This window comes from Gekko japonicus, unplaced genomic scaffold (assembly GCF_001447785.1).
Source record: "Gekko japonicus isolate JY-2015 unplaced genomic scaffold, Gekko_japonicus_V1.1 scaffold692, whole genome shotgun sequence".
In the NCBI taxonomy this organism is placed as follows: Eukaryota; Metazoa; Chordata; class Lepidosauria; order Squamata; family Gekkonidae; genus Gekko; species Gekko japonicus.
Genome location: NW_015169194.1, coordinates 393,983 through 412,159, shown reverse-complemented (window position 1 = coordinate 412,159; position 18,177 = coordinate 393,983).

Below are 18,177 nucleotides of genomic sequence, written 5' to 3'. Positions count from 1 at the left end.
ATGGGACTCTGAAAAGTGAGTGCAGACAATGTTACATTACTGACAAGTGTACATCTTAGAAAATTCTGACATGGAAGGAATCTCTGTATAGGATATTGTAAGAATTCATAGAACAAAGTTAGAGTCCAGTGGCACCTTTAAGACCAACAAAGTTTTATTCAAGGTATAAGCTTTCATGTGCAAAGCACACCTTTTCAGACACTGCAATGGAATTACAGATCACAGTTGTATATACAGGAGGTGAGTTGTTAAATTAGTATGCAAAATAGTGAAGATATTTTTTAACAGAATGACAAGCTTGATGTCTGGTTATCATCTATTTGGATTCAACTGGGGGATAAAAATAACATAGGTATTAAATATGTCAGAATTGGAGAATCCCATCATTAGATCCCATCCATCTGCTTTCTAGCATGGAGGCAAAGTTTACATCATCTTTTTCTTTGAAGTGAAGCATAGCTGAGTAGAGTATTTTTCTTGTCCCCAGAACAGAGAATTACATTTAAATCTACCATACCAAACTACATTACTCATTCAATTATATTCTTAATTGTTAAGAGTAGTAAAATGAGATTATTTTTTTAAAGTAACATTTTGCTTCTCTACAACATGGTGTTAACTGACAGAATCCTTTTTGTGGGGTGCACTGTTATGTCAGAGATCAACAAAATATTGAATTGCATTACAATCACTATTATGGTCCCTGCCACACGAGGGGAAAAAAGGACGGGCAAAGTGTGGCTTTTAAAAGCGGCACCAAAATAGGCACGCGGCGGCGGGATCATACAGATCCCATGAGCCGCCGTGCAATTGCTCCCCAGCACGATCAGATGCTGGGGAGACCGGGGAGAAAGCCACGGGAGGCTGCCGAACTGCGCATGTCTGAGCATGCACAGTTCGGCCAGGAGCCGGGGATGTGCCGGCAGAAGAACGCCGGCGATCCCACGGCCAGCTTTGATGCGGCCTTTCAGAAAGAACCACCTTGGTAGGTGGTTCTTTTTTGCTGCGGGTTATCATTGGAAGGGCCGGATCAGGGACGGGTGTGCAACGCTTCCCAGATGTTGCAGTGGGATCGCGCCCATTTGCTCTGCCCCCGATCCGTCCCTCTCCCGGCTCAAATCCTCTCATGTGACTGGGGCCTATAATATACTATTGGAAAAAAGAAAAATATTAAAATATAGGGGATGTATAGCCCTTCTTGGTGAGAATACATATGTGAGGACTGAATGAGTTAGCTTATATAATAGGATAAGAAACAAATATCCCTGTTAAGTCCTGGAGAGGTGTTTGTTCCAATAATTCATAGACTGTGGTGTGTCACACATGTACACTTTTTCAATGTGTACATGGTTGTTGTTTTTCTGGAAACCAATATGTGGCTTTCTGGCCAATTTCTACACTGAATTGTGTTAGCTTGTGGAGCAATAGGTTGTAATGCAATTTATCGCTATGGGATGAATAGCCTTGAGGAAGCAATATGGGTCCCTTCCTTTCAATTCTCTTGTTTGTTTGACCTCCAGGAATTTTAGAGTCCTTTGAAATATTTCCAGATCTTCCCTTAAGCACACTTACTCATCAGTCTTCATGTCGTTCTTCACATCAAATAAAAAGGCTCTGCGTCTGTGTGCAAAGAGAGGCTGCCTTCTCCCCTCACATGCTATTCATGACTTAGATCCACTCAGCACTTGGGCTAAGTTAAGTAAGGGGTATTGATTTCACTCCGTCTGCTGCACGTATGAGAGTTCTCCTTTGCTGAATGCAATGAGTCAGCTCGTTTGCACACAGGAATGCTGTACGTGCCGTAGAGAAGTGAAAAATCAATCAGGCCCTCCTTTCAGCAGAGATGCTTTTAGAGGAAACAAGAGGGTGAACATAGAACCTACTTCGTGTTGACACTATGCTTACCCCTACCTGTGTGATCAGCCTTTTATCTGCTGGAGTTTTCTGTTGAAACTCCCTAATTGTGAACACCATATTCTCCCCATGCTATTTATCAATTCCTTCCTGCCCAGTTTCTTTTAGTCTGCCCACTTACACACACCACCAGCAATTCCCTCTACTCTTAACAGTCTTTCAGCTATGAAATCCTCCTCACAAGCTCTTCTCACTCCCTAGATCTTCAGACACTGTGTTGTGCAGTTGTTGTTGTTCAGTCGCACAGTCGAGTCTGACTCTTCGCGACCCCATGGATCATCTCCCGCCAGGCCCTCCTGTCTTCCGCCGTCCTCTGAAGATGGCTCAATTTCATGTTCGTTGCATCTATGACACTGTCTAACCATCTCATCCTTTGCCGTCCCCGTCTTCTTTGACCTTCAATCTTTCCCAGCATCAGGGTCTTCTCCAGTGAGTGTTCCCTTCTCATTTGGTGGCCAAAGTATCTGAGCTTCAATTTCATTATCTGGCCTTCCAGGGAACAGTCAGGGTTGATTTCTTTTAGGGTTGACTGATTTGATCTTCTTGCAGTCCAAGGGACTCTCAAGAGTCTTCTCCAGCACCATAGTTCAAAAGAATCTATTCTTCGGCGCTTGGCCTTCCTTATAGTCCAACTCTCGCAGCCATACATGACTACTGGGAATACCATTGCTTTGATCATGCGGACTTTTGTTGGCAGGGTGATGTCATATTTGTTTACAAGTTGTGATCAGTACAAAGATTCAACTGTCTGACTGTGTTTAAACAGTTTGTGGATGTCTGACTGGGCAAAAAAGCCAATTGCACCTGCATATTCTCATACTGCTTTCCCACAGTTTCCCCTTGTCCTTCCCAGCACTTCCCTGTATGTTATTCAGAGCATTCTTTAAGTATGCAAAGCATTAGCATTTTGTGGTTAGTGATTTACAGCTGTGAAGTGTCTCCCAGCGTCCCTTCTGGCTGCCTGGTACAGTGTTCATTAATGACAAAGCCAGGCAAAAATGTCTGGATCCATAACAAATTTGTGCATATGCTTTCCACACTGCTTCATGGAAGCTGTAGGGTGGGATTTTTTACATCCTCCTCATATGTCAAATTCTTATTGTCGAAACTTGTTTGACTAACAAAAGAGTTGTCTTGGGGCTGCATGACTTGTAGTTACCTTTGTAGTCTGACCTGCACAACATGGTGTTTGTTAACATAAATGATGTATCCTGACTGTGTAGGTACAAACAAAGTGCTTGAAAAATAAGGCTCTTTAATGATCTGGCCATTAGGGAGGGGCTGTGGCTCAGTGGTAGAGCATCTGCTTGGCATGCAGAAACTCCCAGGTTCAATCCCTGGCATCTCCAGTTAAAAGATCTAGCAGTAGGTGGTGTGAAAGACCTCTGCCTGAGACCCTGGAGAGTCGCTGCCAGTCTGAGTAGACAATATTGACTTTGATGGACCAAGGATCTGATTCAGTATAAGGCAGTTTCATGTGTTCGTGTATTCTAGTAATTATGGGTCTTTAGTGATCAAGGAAATTCTGTCCACTGACTGTGCAAATGCAACAGCTATCACAAGCTGTAACATATAAATTACAAATGTAGGTTATTTACCAAGGCACAACCTACCCATGACATTTTAGTGTACAAATCAACTTATGCAGAAAGCCCATAGAAGTGTCCTTTGTCCAGGCAAACAGCTGCTCAATATAACATTTGATTGGAACGTTTCATTCCAACCTAATGAAAGACAGTTTGACCATGTTAACTTCAATAGCTGGTCACCTTTGTATCAGAGTTTGGAGTGTCCATAGTTGAGGTTGGTTTTATGAGTAATCCTGTTGCACTTGGAACTAAAAATTCCTTGTTCTTCTGCACTGTGCATGTGTTATGTACGCGGACCGCCACTAGGGGTCCATGGCAAAGACAGGAGCTTGGCTCCCCTGGACAATAGGAACATAGGATCCTAGTTCCCCCCAGCCCCAACCAATAGCCACTTTGGCGGGAAATTTAAACTCTCCAATGGACTAGGGCTGTGCTGGGTGGGTGTGTATATAGTTGGCCTTGCAGGGCCGTTTTAGTTAGTCTCGTGTTAAGTACAATAAATGTGTGCAACTCATGTCATCGTCCGAGTCCTCCATGTGGCAAACCCAGTACTTTTCAGCATGCACAGGCCAGCCACAGATAAAGAATGTTCTAGTTTTGATAGACTGAAAAGGAGTGACTCTCTTCTGGCACATGAGGCAACATTTCCCGACCAGAACTGCTGCACACCATGAGGGAAAAGTACCATTTCCCCACAGTTCTTTCTTCACCACTGATGAAAGAGATTGTTTTCTAGGGTTTTTCCTATATTGTGATTCTTCAGCTGTTTTGCATACTAGTCTTCTGAAATGGCTCAGAAGTCTCTGTTTAAGAAGCGTGCCCAGTGCAGCACCAAAATGATGCACACTGGCATTCATGGTGTCTTCTGTGCCTGGGTAAGTCGCATAATGTTGGGACATGCCAGCATTGCTAGCAATTTACCCCTAAGGCTAGGAGTGATAGGGCATCCTAGCTTAAAATACCCAAGCAGTGAAACAATATGCCATGTTAATCTTGTCCAGAGCTGATTATGGTGTCAATCTTGATCTCCAGGTCCATCTTCCTTGCCTTGGAGCATTTTTGGAACCACCGCCAACAAAGACTAAATCTAAGTCCAAACATTTGGGGTGTGGTTAGATGGCGTGCTGAGAGCGGGTTAAACAGCTCCGGTTCTAACCGGATTATATTTAATCTGGATAATTGTGATCACACTTACCTCCCTTATCCCACCTCACCACGCAGTCACATCACTTCTCGATGTCTACACTACCAATGCACGGGAGTGTGTGCTGGCGGTTTTTAAAATTTTTCTCAGTTTGCGCATGTGCATAGGCATTCATCCGTAGAAGGGGGGAAACTATCATGGCACATGCGCAGAACCACCAGGGCGAATCAATCCAACCCCTCCAACAAAAGACTTTCCTTTAAATGTTTGACCTGAAAATGGCCTCCATGAGATCCCGAACTCATCTAAACTCTAAAACAAGTGACCATTTAAATGTTGGTTTTCTAAACACGGTAGCGGAGCTCTGCCTATGTGCGCACTGCCAACGCTTAAAAAAAAAGGTGGGTGAAAAGTGGAAGCCTCGGGCAGCTTTCGAGCGAGCAGGGGGTTTAACCCGGAAGTGGATTGACACCGGAGGAGCAATCACACAGGGGGGAAATGCCGCTTTAAATGGGAGAGCTGAGAAAACACCACTTTGGGACCTGGTAACAAAATACTCTGGGTTAAAGTGATTTTGAGCCAGAAAGCAACAGCTGGGGACGGGAGGCAGATGTTGACTGTGTGATTGTGCATATAAAATCTGTTGCTGAACTGTCACAACACCAGATCAAACGGCACATCTGAACGCACCCTTGGACAAAAATTTGGTTCTATCTCATCCCAGATCCAGTGAAGGTTCACAGCATTCACAGATAAAGAGGATTGCAAGTTAGATTTACTAGGACATAGATGCTATTGTTCCTCTGCTTTTAATCTTAGGACAGTTAACAAGCTATCAGAGTGGCCTACCAATTGTTCCTTTGGGAGAGGATGTCATCGTATCTACAGCTCATTCCTGAGGACAAGCATGCATTGGCCAAGGTGTTAGAAGCAGACACAAACTCTCAGTTTCCAGCCACGGCGAGGCAAATGGCGGTCGCATTCTCGGGACGCTCCCGGAGGCGATTCGCCCACACGCGGTTGGGGGGGCTAAGGAGCCTTAGTTTAAAGGCTCCGAACCAGGGGGCGCACCAGGGAGCTGCCTCTTTGCCGACCTGACGGTCAGGAAATTGAGGCTTTCCCCATGCCCCAAAGGCCCCGTCGCGTTGTGCCCTGACGGGACTAGTCACGCCACCGGATCCACCGGAGTGATGGAGTGATGAAACGCATACAAGAGACAGAAAAAATGCTGAAAACCGTGAGTGGATGATCAAAAAATTGTAAAATTGTAAAAACCTTTGACTCCCCCCGAAGAAAGCGTAGGAGGTGGGCGGGCAGCCCCCCCCCAATAAAACGGGACTCTGTTTAAGCGTGAGAAAAAGGGGGGAGTGAAAATTTAAAGCAGTAAAGTTACCTTTTGGGGAATTCGTTAAAGCGAAGAAGAGGGTCCCTCACTTTACATTTTAACTAATTTTAACTAATTTTAACTGACCATTGACTTCTTTGTGAGAGAGTCTGATAATATGCTGTTTTTCCCTCTGGCCTTTTGGCATCTGTTAAGTGTAAAAGCGATTTTTTGTGTGTATGTATTTATGGAGGGGTGCCTTTAGCTGCCCCTTTCCCTGTGTTCTGGGGTGGCCTGGGGGGCCTAGAAGACTATAAGGATGCTGCTGTAACAGTAATATTTCCTTGCTCTTGTGTGAACTATGAATTTTTCTCCATTGTGCAAGAGTGGTGGTGTGGGGTTTCCAAGAATTCCACCCTCTCTTCAAAGCTCCTACTCTAAATCTCATTCAGATGGTTCACTTTCCCTGAGGAGTGTGTTTTCTGTTAATGAGAATTTAGGAAGATTTCCAGGTTCCCCATAGAATTGATCCCATTTCTTTGTGAAGGAACTCAACAGGTTTATTTACATATTATGCAACTTGGGCCTAGAGGTCCTAACTGCAACAACTCCAGCAGTCATTTAAACACGACTTCCCAGACCAGGAGGCAGATGGCCTCTCTGCTAACGTGATGTAACTCTTTTTAATTACCACAGCAGGAAGTTACAGGAAGACAGAAAAGGTGGCAAAAAATCCTTTCCATGAGCTGTACTCTGCTTATGGTCTCTGGACACACCCCTACATTCTAAGGGAGTTGTACTTCTACTGGGTCTATAAATTGTTAATCCATTTTTATATGTAAAGCATTAAAGTTAGTCTTGTTGAGAGGAAAATCCTTTCCACCACATTTTAAGGGGCAGAGGAGAAACATGCTGCAGAAGTCTGATCTAGATCTGTAATTCTCTCATGGTGAATTGACTATTTTCAATCAACTACTAGACAAATTTATTCCCACTATGTTGTTTTCAGGTAGGCCAGTTTGAAACAATCAATGTTCAAAGTTCTTTCTGCTATTACAAAAAAGGGGGATTTTTATTGAAAAAGTTTTGCTACACTGAAATATCATTAGCCTGGTTTTGTTAAAAGAAATTTTTGTTGAAATTCATGACTGCTATGTAGGGTTGCCAAATCCGTTTGTTCTCGCGGCGGGGGGCTCCCGGACGGAAAACTCTATGTTCCCCCCTCAAATGGCTGTGCCCCCACCCCCAGCGTGCCCGGCGTCATCACGTCACATCCGGGTGACTTGCACTCTGGGGTGGGGTTTCCCCCGGGCCCTGATTCCGCGGCGGCGGAAATCGGGCCTCCAAAGCGGGGGAAAATCCACCCCCCAGGGGGAATTGGCAACCCTACTGCTATGGGGACAGCATGAAAAATCTCTTTTCAAAAATTAGCAAGGTGCCTGGCAAAACTCTTTTGATGCTGAAGACAACCTTTGCCTGCCCCCTTTCTTTTGTAGGAGGAATTATTTTCTAGACTGGATTTCTTTTTTCTTTCTGAAAAGCTAAGCAGGAAACCATCAGACTCCTTCTTTCTTTTCCCATCAGTTTTAAAAAGCTCAGACTTGTTAGAGTTCAGTTTTCTATGGTTTCTTTTGAAAATAACATTGTAAAGGAGCAAGAGGAATGTGGATTGTAGCTCTGTCATCATTATGATTCCTCAGAAGCCATCTCTCCTTTTGCTATTACAATAGAGAAATATGTTCACAAGTTTATTTGAAACTGAGCACAAATAAGGATGAAAAATGCCCACAACCTTAAAACTGTCACTGGCAAAAGCATTCCAGTCCCTCTCAAAAGTGCCACAGGAAGTGGTGGGTGCTACAAGCATGGACGGCTTCAAAAGGGAATTAGATAAGCATATGGAGCAGAGGTCCATCAGTGGCTATTAGCCACAAGGTATAGCTAGGGGCTCTGGGGCAAGTGATGCTCTGTCTTCTTGGTGCTTGGGGGGGGGTCAACAGTGGGAGGGCTTCTAATGTCCTGGCCCCACTGCTGGACCTCCTGATGGCACTGGTATTTCTGGCCACTGTGTGACACAGAGTGTTGGACTGGATGGGCCTTTGGCCTGATCCAACATTGGCGTCTCTTATGTTCTTATGTTCTTAAAAGTGATGCTGATCCCCCCTTCAAAATGTCCAAGAGGCTTTCCGTGAAGATTTGTTGTATTAGAGGCTAAATTCTCCTTTTGGAGAACATGCCATTCTTGTTGTCCCTTGGACAGGCAGAACATGCTGAAGTTGAGTATGGAGGAAAAGCATATCCAAACCACTGGAAGCAGCTCTCAAAGGTTATACAGATTCATCATTTATTTGATAAGATGATCGAGCAAGTGGTGGCTATGTAATAACAGTAGCCTTGGATGGTTTATCTAGATCCATTTGAATCTGGACTCAGACCTGGGCTGGGACTAAAAAGTTTGATTACCTTGACTGACAATCAATGGGGAGTATGTCTGTGTGGATTTTCTTGGATGTCTCAGTGGTTTTTGATATAATCAATGATGGTATCCTTCTGGCTGGGTTATGAGGTTATGGTTCCATGCTACCATGAGAGCCAGAGTAGTGTAGTGGTTAAGAGCGGAGCACTGTAATCTGGAGAACCAGGTTTGATTCTCCACTCCTCCACATGAGGCCTGCTGGGTGACCTTGGGTCAGCCACAGTTCTCCCAGAGCGCTCTTAGCCTCACCTACCTCACAGGGTGTCTGTTTTGGGGAGAAGAAGGGAAGGCGATTGTAAGCTGCATTGAGACTCCTCTGAGTAGAGAAAATCAAAGTATAAAAACCAGCTCCTCCTCCCTTACTTGGCTAGGTAGTTCCAGACGGTGGTTCTGGAGGACTACTGCTGAGCACTATAGTGTTTACATGATGAAATCCTGCATGGGTCTACCTTGTCCCCTGTATACAGGAAACTGCTGGAAGAGATCATTTGGGGATTTGCAGTAAGGCACCAACAATATGCAAAGGACACCCAGTTCTGTTTCTGCCTAACAGCTGAGTTGGCCAGCTCTGTGGAACTTGGCTGTGCTGCTGGATCCTGGCCTACAGCTGGAGGTTCAGGTCTTCTCTATGGCATGTAGTGCCTTTTATTAGTGTCATCTGATATGCCAGATATAGCCATTCCTTGAAAAGAGTAATCTGGCCATGATGATCCATTCTCTGGTTACCCCCAGGTTAGATTACTGTAATGTACTTTACGTGGGGCTGCCTTTGAAAACTGTTTGGAAATGTCAGTTGGTTCAAATACAGCACCCAGATTATTTTGGGGGGCTGGGTGCAGGGATCATATCACCTCTGTGCTGAAAGAACGTTGAAGAACAGGAGTACAGTTGGTCAGAAGACAACATAGACTCAGACTATGAGCTTCCAGAGACAGGGACTATATGTTCTTGGAACAGTGTTCAGAGGCAGGGATCTACCAGACAGGATCTTTTCTGTGGTTGCAACCCACTTATGGAATTCCATCTCAAAGGATGTTCACCTGGAACCATCTTTGTGATATTTTAAAGTGCCAGGCAAAATTGTCCTATTTTTTGGAGATATTAGTTTTAAGTGTGTGTATGCTTGTACATTTTAGAACATTTAGTGCATAGTACATATCACTACATTTACTTTTATTGTTGGCATATTTATGATTTTAGTGTTTATTGTTGCTGCTTCTATTGTATTGCTGTAGCTCAGTGTGGTTTTATATTACTGTTTTTGATATTGTAAACTATTTTAAATGCCCCTGAGTTCAGAAAGGCAGCATCTTATTATTTCACAGAGATGAGTCTGAATTGCCCCAGAAGTGTTTAAACTAGAACATTTGGAGGTTTTTAAAAATTGTAAGAAGCATGAGAAAAACTGTTTCAATGTTACAACTTTCAAGGATTCATTTTAAGAAATATTTTCCAGATTATTCTATTCCAAGAATTCAGAGACAGATTGGGTAAACATGGTAGGGAGAAATACAGCATCAATTAGGAAATGAGGATTTTAATAAAGCTATTTAATGTATTTATTTCTTTTAAAATATAAAAACAGGCTCTCATTTTTTCTTGAATAACATGCAGAAATCTCTTTAGAAGCCTACTCTTGGAGCTGAAAGGAATATCATTTGTGGAATCAGTTGGTTGCAAAAATAACATCATGATATAATCCAAATGACAAACTAGAATATACTCTGTTTCTATTGAAGACATTTGTCAGCAAATTAATAAATATCATTACTCACACATCCTGCAAGGCCTACTGTGTATTTTAAAAACCCTCTTTCATGAACATTTTAAAATGACTAAACTTGTAATATATCTTCCGGACAAAGGCATTCAACAAAACTGTGTATATGCCTTTCTGCTCAGTTTTTAGTGGAGTTAAATGTGTAATTGTGTTACCCACTTGTGACAGTCAATCTAGATATCTTCCTTGCAGTTTGCACAGAATGTATCCTGCGAGACTATCACTGTCTGCTTCCATATTCATTTCCCCCAATGGCCAGAGTAGTGGTTGCATCCCCACACTTGGAGGATTTATGTATTCAGGAAGAGACATCTTCTAACTGTGTGTGCATACATGTGTTGTCTGCAGGAGTTTTTTGTAGAAAAAGCCCAGCAGGAACTCATTAGCATAATAGGCCACACCCAACAGCAGAAACTCATTAGCATATTAGGCCACACCCTGACAGCATAACTCATTGGCATACTAGGCCACACCCCCATTCCTTCCCTTGGCTTGCCCAGGCAAGCCCCCCCTTGAAGGGAAGGGAAGGCTTGGCTTGCCCGGGCACCCCGCGGCTGTGAGGAGCCCAGGCAAGCTGGTCCTTGGATAGGCCGGGGAAGGCATTTAAATCCTTCCAGGGCCCCCCTTGGCCTGCCCACTTCGGAATCGCCAGGGGGGTCGTTCTCCAGGTCTCCCCTCTGTAGCCACGTACGCGGAGGTTTTGGCTGTAGTGGGAGTAGCCAACTCTGAAGCCAGCCGGAACTCCGTTCCTGCCCAAAAATAGCCCTGGTGTCTGTATGTGGAGCCAGAGAAAATGGGTGAAAGGGGTCCCCCCCCTTCAACTGGCAAAAGTGGGTTGGGAGAGAAATCAGAAGCTCTTTCTCCACCCTCATAGTGTTCCTTTGCAGCATCAAACAAACAAGCGCTTTTTTAACGTGAGTTCCCAGGATGTATGTCTGTGAGCCCGGTTGTTTACCTGGGGCCCAGCAAATCGTGTAGTTCTGCCCTAAGAGAATACATTCTGGATGATATGCTAGAATTGATAATACAAACCTTTCCTAAAATATGGTAATAATCCAGAGCAGCTTGTGTTTTTTATCTTCTAAATCTTATAGAAGAATCCAGAGGCACACAATAGCATTTTATTGGTGTCTTTTATGGGACTGTCATACTGAAAGAACAAAAAGGGAGGCACACCATTAAAGTGCAGAAAACAAAAAGTACTACTCTGCAGATGTTATGAAATATCTTTAATGACATTGTCTTCAGTTTATCTACACATCAGTCAATGCTCTACATGACTTACAGAAGATTAAAGACATTTATATGCCACCTTTTGGCTAATCTCATTTGTATTTCATAAAAGGGAGGAACCAACAGCCTCAACCAACTTTTGAAACATCTAAAAACAAATCACAAGCCCTAAACAAGGAACAGGCTTTTGACAAACAGCTACCAACCTGCTTTAACCATTTAATTCAGCAAGCAAGGCTATCATCCTGCACTGGCATTGAAAGGTTTCAGCAACTGTCCTGCCGGATCATTTCATGGGCACAGCAGCAAGAGCAGTTTGGGCTGAAGTACATGTAGGTCTGGACTGCAGGAAACAAAAGACCTGGACCAGTCAACATCTCTCTGGAAACTCACTGTGCAAAAGGGCCCCAGAGAATTTTAAAATACTGTACAGAGATGTTTAAACATTAATTCCTATTCAAAACCTTTCTCTACTCTTTATATATATTCAGTTTAATATTGTAAGATGGAGACAGGAAATATCTCTATAAAAAACTTAAAAAGCGAGTATCATATGTGTACCATCTGGCATGGTTTTCTAGATGACATCTGCTGGTCAAATCCTAGAGAGACAATTTCCTTTCTTTCACTCATTATAAAGATGACTGGTTCTTCAATTTAGATTGTCACTGAAGTTGCTTATTTCCAATTTAGTCTTCTTTTATCCATTCTCCCTCCCGTTGTCTATGAACACAATGCTTAATGCTTCAATTATTATCTGTGGTTGATTGTGACTTTCCAATGAAGCAACGAGCAATGGCAGGACAACAAAGATACAAAAAGAAATTTAATGGAATTCAAAGAGAGGGAGAAACAGAAAAGACACTTGAGAATGACCATAGGATTATTTATTGCACCTGCAACCTCTTCATATAATGGCACTGTGTGTTATAGTAGGACATATAATAAATGTACGGTGGCCCTGGTCACACGGGCAGGAAAATGCGGGGGATCACATGACCATCCTGCAGCACGGCAAAAAAGCGGCGCGGCGCGATCACACCAGCAATCGCTAGGCGCCGCTTCCGTGGCAAATGGGATAGATTTTTTAAAAAACTGATGTTTGTACATACGCATGACTGAGCAATCGTATCTGCACATCCGAAGGCAGGTGGTGGGCTTACCGGAGAGGGCGACAGACGCTTCCGGACCCCAACAGAGCTCCGAGGCATAGCCAATGGAGGGGGAGGTGGGCCCCCTCGTCACAGCCGCTCTAACCGCCTGCATGACAGTGGCCATAGCGACCCTCCAGAGGCAGCAAGCCTGGCTGCAGTGGGAGGAGGGCCTCTTTGTGCGCATGCGCTGTTGGGCGCTTGTGCGCATCCTGTGAAGACTTGGGGAAAAAAACCTGTTCGCGACGGGACATGGGCGGGCGCCGGATGCCACGGGATTCCACCGGAAACGCGATCAGGTGCCCACCCTTGCCCCGCGGTTTCTGGAAACTAGTACCTCGGAGGTACTAGTTTTTTAACTCGCATCTTCAGTGGGAAGCCTCGGGTTCAGCACGGGAGCTCTACGCTTCCCAGATGTGGTGGTGTGATCGCGCCCAGAAAATCTGCCTAGCTTCTGTCTCTGTAGCGTGGCTAATGTTCCGTGTGACCGCAGCCTATAAAAGTTTACTTGCTACTCATGGGTTATTCATTCAATATCTTGAGTTCTACACAACGAAACTTGTTCTTACATCCCTTAACTTTTTAAAAGTATATACTATCACTGTGGCTTCTTCCACAAAGTTGTTTTGCTGCAACTTGACTTCCTTACAACAGTGCTGTTTAAGCAGCATCCACGTAACATTATCCTCTTTCTTTCCTGTTTCTGTGTTTTCCCCTGCTTTGCTGCAATCTTTCCCAAACTTGGGAAAGACTGTAGTCAACCTATGTTTGAACACCATGTGGACAGGAAAGGGAACAATTTAACAGGGCCTGCCCACATCAGGGCCATTTTCTTTGCTGGAGCCCCCAGCACTATTTTTACCACACACACTATATTCCCTCCACAAAGCTGGGAACTTGTGGAAACAGATCACTGCAATGTCACTGCACTACTAATTTTTAAACAAAGCTGGAAAAAAGGCCTCATGGTGGACGGCAGTTGTTGGGGACTGAGCCAAAGTTAGTGTAGATGCTGCATTGTCAATGTAAATGCCACTGTGACTACATTCACAATGGCACTGAAAGATACATCAAGTACCATTACCATGTTGAAGCAGCTTTCACTGTTCTGTTTTAGGTATGATCTAAGAAGCTTTTTTTTTTCTTCATGACATAGCAAGGCTGTATAATGAAGTCTGAAAACCCTTCCACAATTATCATCTTAGAACAGAACGGTTGATGACTCAGTATGAAAAATAAAGCAAATGCATCAGAGGGTACAGCATGGCAACTTAAGACAAAGAATTAAATAGCACTGAAGGGAACAAATAAAAAGATATTTTCAATCCCCTCCAGGAAGTAATCAATAAGAACAATTTCCTAGAATGTGCTTTGATGACTATTTGCAGGCTTTAGAGTGCTCCTCACCACTTGCTAATTCCTATTCAAACTGAGCTAACAAATCACTAAAACAAAGGAATAAAAAATAATTGCAGTCACACAAACAAAAGGGGAAAATACAGCAGGAAAATATTCTGAAAAACATCCGTCAGACAATACAAAGTCTTCATCATAAGCCATTTGGTTTGAACCGATGAAAACTTTTCAGTGTTTTACAGCTGGGAAAACTATCATTCCATAAAATGTTTTCCAATAATAGTCTATCTTTTGGAAACTAATCCTCTGCAGAAGGCTTGGCTGTTAATGTTTTATAAGCTTGATTGAGCTAAAGGAAGTGAGAAAAAACAAAGAACAACAACAACAACAAAAAACCCTGAACCCCTAGACAAGTAGAGGGTGCCAACACAAAATGTCCACAAGGGCAGGACTACAGAACACTGGGACAATCTGCGAAACGTTGGAAATTCCAAACTAAGTGTCCTCCTGTAGCGAAGGAAGCTGCTTCTGCATGGATGCTCCCTGCAGACACAAGACATGGCCAGGATTTACCACATCACCGATTTTGGGGTCTCAGGGCTTTAAGGAAGCTGGCGGGGCGGCCATACTGCCAGTGAGCCCTCAGGTCACATGGCCAAGCAGATGGGCTGAAGCTCCAGCTATGGCAGCCGGGACCCTGCATGGGTCTGCATCAGGTGGGCTAGGAGGAGGTGGGCAGTTCTGGGGGCTTTACCTGCCTGCCTCTACCCTATATAGCCAGGTACTACACGATGCTCGGCCTCTGATTGTCATGGCTTTCCCACCCACCCTCCCTGAGATTTGGTTGTTATGTGTTATGTTTGTGTTTTTCATGACTGTGGCTTTGGGTGGTTTGGGCATGGGACAGATCTTTTCAGTTAGGGAGGTGGTGCGTGCCCACATCCCATGTTTATTGGACTCTCTTAAAGGATCTTGGAGTAAAGCCAATTTCCACGGCATGCCCAGGTCGGGGGCTGTTGGGGCTCTCACCACTGGGTGGTAAGGGAATCACACAGCAGCTGGCACGCACACGGCTCCCTGGGGTTTGCCACTCCTTGGTAGCACCCCAACAGGTGGGCTCAGGGCTCGGGGTTCATCGGGCGGCAGGCAGATTGCCCAAGTCAGGATCCGTTCCTATGCTGCACCAATGCTCCTGTGGTGTAATCAATAAAGCTGTGGCCATTTTATTCTCCAAGTCAAAGTTGTCTGGGTTAATTCCTCGCCTCTGGACTCTCTATGCCCTTGGGGCCCACAAAGGATATGTAATATAAAGATCACTTTTTGATAGATCTTTTTGTGTCTTCTTAAGGAAAATGTGCATCTCCTCTTTCCTCTAGAAGCTCGCATTATGTTCCTCAGAGAAGTCAAGGGCAGTAGCTTTGCAATGAAAACTATATGTCAGGCACAACATGAAACAAGCTTCTAGGCACTGGACTCCTACAATATGCATGGTAAATAAGGTGCTGAGCAGAGCCATTGCAGATAGAACAATAAAACAGGCATGTGATGAGAGCAATCTTTCAAAAGGTATGCACAACCTCCCACACAGCAAGCGCTACTAACTGCTCAGTGACATTCATACAGACAGAGGGATTCAATTGTTCTTGGGAACATTTGACTACTGCAAGCTAGCAGAGAAACAGTAGGATGCTGAAAACAGGCAAGCTGTAACTGAGAGCTCCAAAATACATTCACTGTCTTTTTCAGACTACAGTGAAATCAGGCATTTTTGATGCTTTGTGAAAATGGAAAAATAAAATCTATACGAAAGCCATTATTCTATACAATTCACATAAAACCTCAATTGTAAGGGCTTGTGTTTTTCTTATTACTATTAATAATAAACACGTCAGTCTTCATTCCCTGGGGTTATAATTCACAAGCCACTTACTGTGGAGTAGAAATGGAATATTCCTTTGACTAGAACTGCAGGTTTGTTTGTTTTTTGCTGGAACTGGATTTTTATTCTACACAGTGGATTCCACTTCATCTGAGTCAATACACAATTAAATGCAGACCCCTATTTCCAAACAAAGTGGGGTCTACAGGCTGCAACCCACAAACTATTTAAGCTGGAGTTAATTCTATGTATCTCTTGGTGGAAAGAAATGGGACTTTATTGGGACCTGGAAGCAAGGGTGGTGGTGCTAGGCTGCAAACCTCTTTGCAAAATAGCATATTTACAGCTTTTTTTTTAGAAACAAAGAAGACATTTCTCCTTTTTGATACATAAGATGGTATGGATAGGATATGATCATCTGTATGCACTGCCCTGTGTTGTAAGTCTGTGGGACAGAGAAATTATGTGACTCTGTGGTGTGGTGAATGACTAGGTGCCCAGAATGCCTACAAATGACTATTTTGCCACACAGCAATTTACTACAGTGTACATGTAAAGACATCAAATGCAAGGAGATCAAATCAGTCAATCCTAAAAGAAATCAACCTTGACTGTTCCCTGGAAGGCCAGATACTTAAGCTGAAGCTCAAATACTTTGGCCACCAAATGAGAAGGGAGCACTCACTGGAGAAGACCCTGATGCTCAGAAAGATTGAAAGTCAAAGAAGAAGGGGATGGCAAAGGATGAGATGGTTAGTGTTATCAAGGCAACGAACATGAAATTAAGCAAACTCTGGAGCACAACAGAAGACAGGAGGGCCTGGCGTGATCTTGTCCATGGGGTCGCGAAGAGTCGGACTCGACTGTGTGACTGAATAACAACAAACACATGTAATCACTCAGTAAGTTGGCTTAATTTCTTGTCCTGCCAAGCTGTTGCAAGGGAGTATGCACACAGCAATTTTCTCAGTACTCTAGTTGCCTCAGCAACTATTGGCTGTTATTTCCCAGCTACTGTGGAAAGGCTTTGTGGCGTCCTCTTATTAGGGAGGACTGGTTTTCCCTTTAAATGTGCTCTTTGCTTTATTAAACTGGGTAGATTTGGCTGCCACCAGGAATGTAAGAATTTCCAAACCTTCTCTCTGTTCTTTCTGGTAAAGTAACCCAGGGTCTAGGCTTTTCAGGGATCTATGTGGTCCTGAGGAAGGACTGAATTCAATTCTGCGATAACTTAAACAAAAGATGATTTATTGAACTAAGAACAAAATATGAGGTTGGTTATTCTGTAACTGTTTAGGATAAATGTAAATATATTGTTCAAATGTATCACACACACAGCCTTTTTTTCCTTTACTTTTGTTTGTTTGACACTCAGTTCCAACATTAACAAGATTCACTCTTTCTTTCCTTTAGAGTCAGCCACTTAGGCTAAGGACATATATACCTCTTTGAGATCTCACACAGAACTATATTAACCCTCACTGACTGAACACACAATGAACAATTCCAACTGACTTTCATAACTAACTTTTCATAACTGACTAACACACACACACAGATTCCTTTCAAAAACTCCCTCCACACTGTCATTCACCAATCACAGCACCTTTGTCTCTCTCAATCACTCTAATCTGCTTATCACCACACTTCAACCAAACATTTAAAGGCACACACACTCAAAACAAGGAATCATTACAGGCTTTTCCTAGCTTTTTTAAAAAAGTGGCAATTCATACTGCTATACTGCAATAAAGTTATATTGATCTATTGTAACAATGTGCAGGTTGTACATTTCCCCTTATAACTCTGCAATAAAAAGACTGGAAATTTACTGTTTAAAGTGAAAATTGGAAACCAGTATAATACATTGTTGCAATAGATAGCTATAACATTAATGCACCATAGTGGTCTATCAATTACTGATTTTAAAAAAGTCCTATGATGATTTCACTCTCCCTCACAGACTTTCCCTTTATATTGTTCTTAGCTGAGTAGCCCCTTTTTCTTCTTTGTTTTTCTCTGGCTGTTACAGCCAGTTGTTTGACTGTATATTGGTAATTGCTGACCCAGCCTAAGGAACTGAGGGGAGAGACTAAAATCCTTCTTTTGTCCTTGTTTTATAAAGGCATACTAGAGACTGATGGTAAATCAAAACTAACCATCTGTTTTATTTCATTTTGAGGGGAAATGGTCAGGTAAGAATCAGGTTTAGGACTTATGAGGTGAACAGGCAACAGGAATGAGGTAACTTTGAATAAAAATAAACACCAGATAATTTGTCACAAACAAGTAACTGTTTCCGTTATTCAGAAAAGTCTTTAAAACATGAGG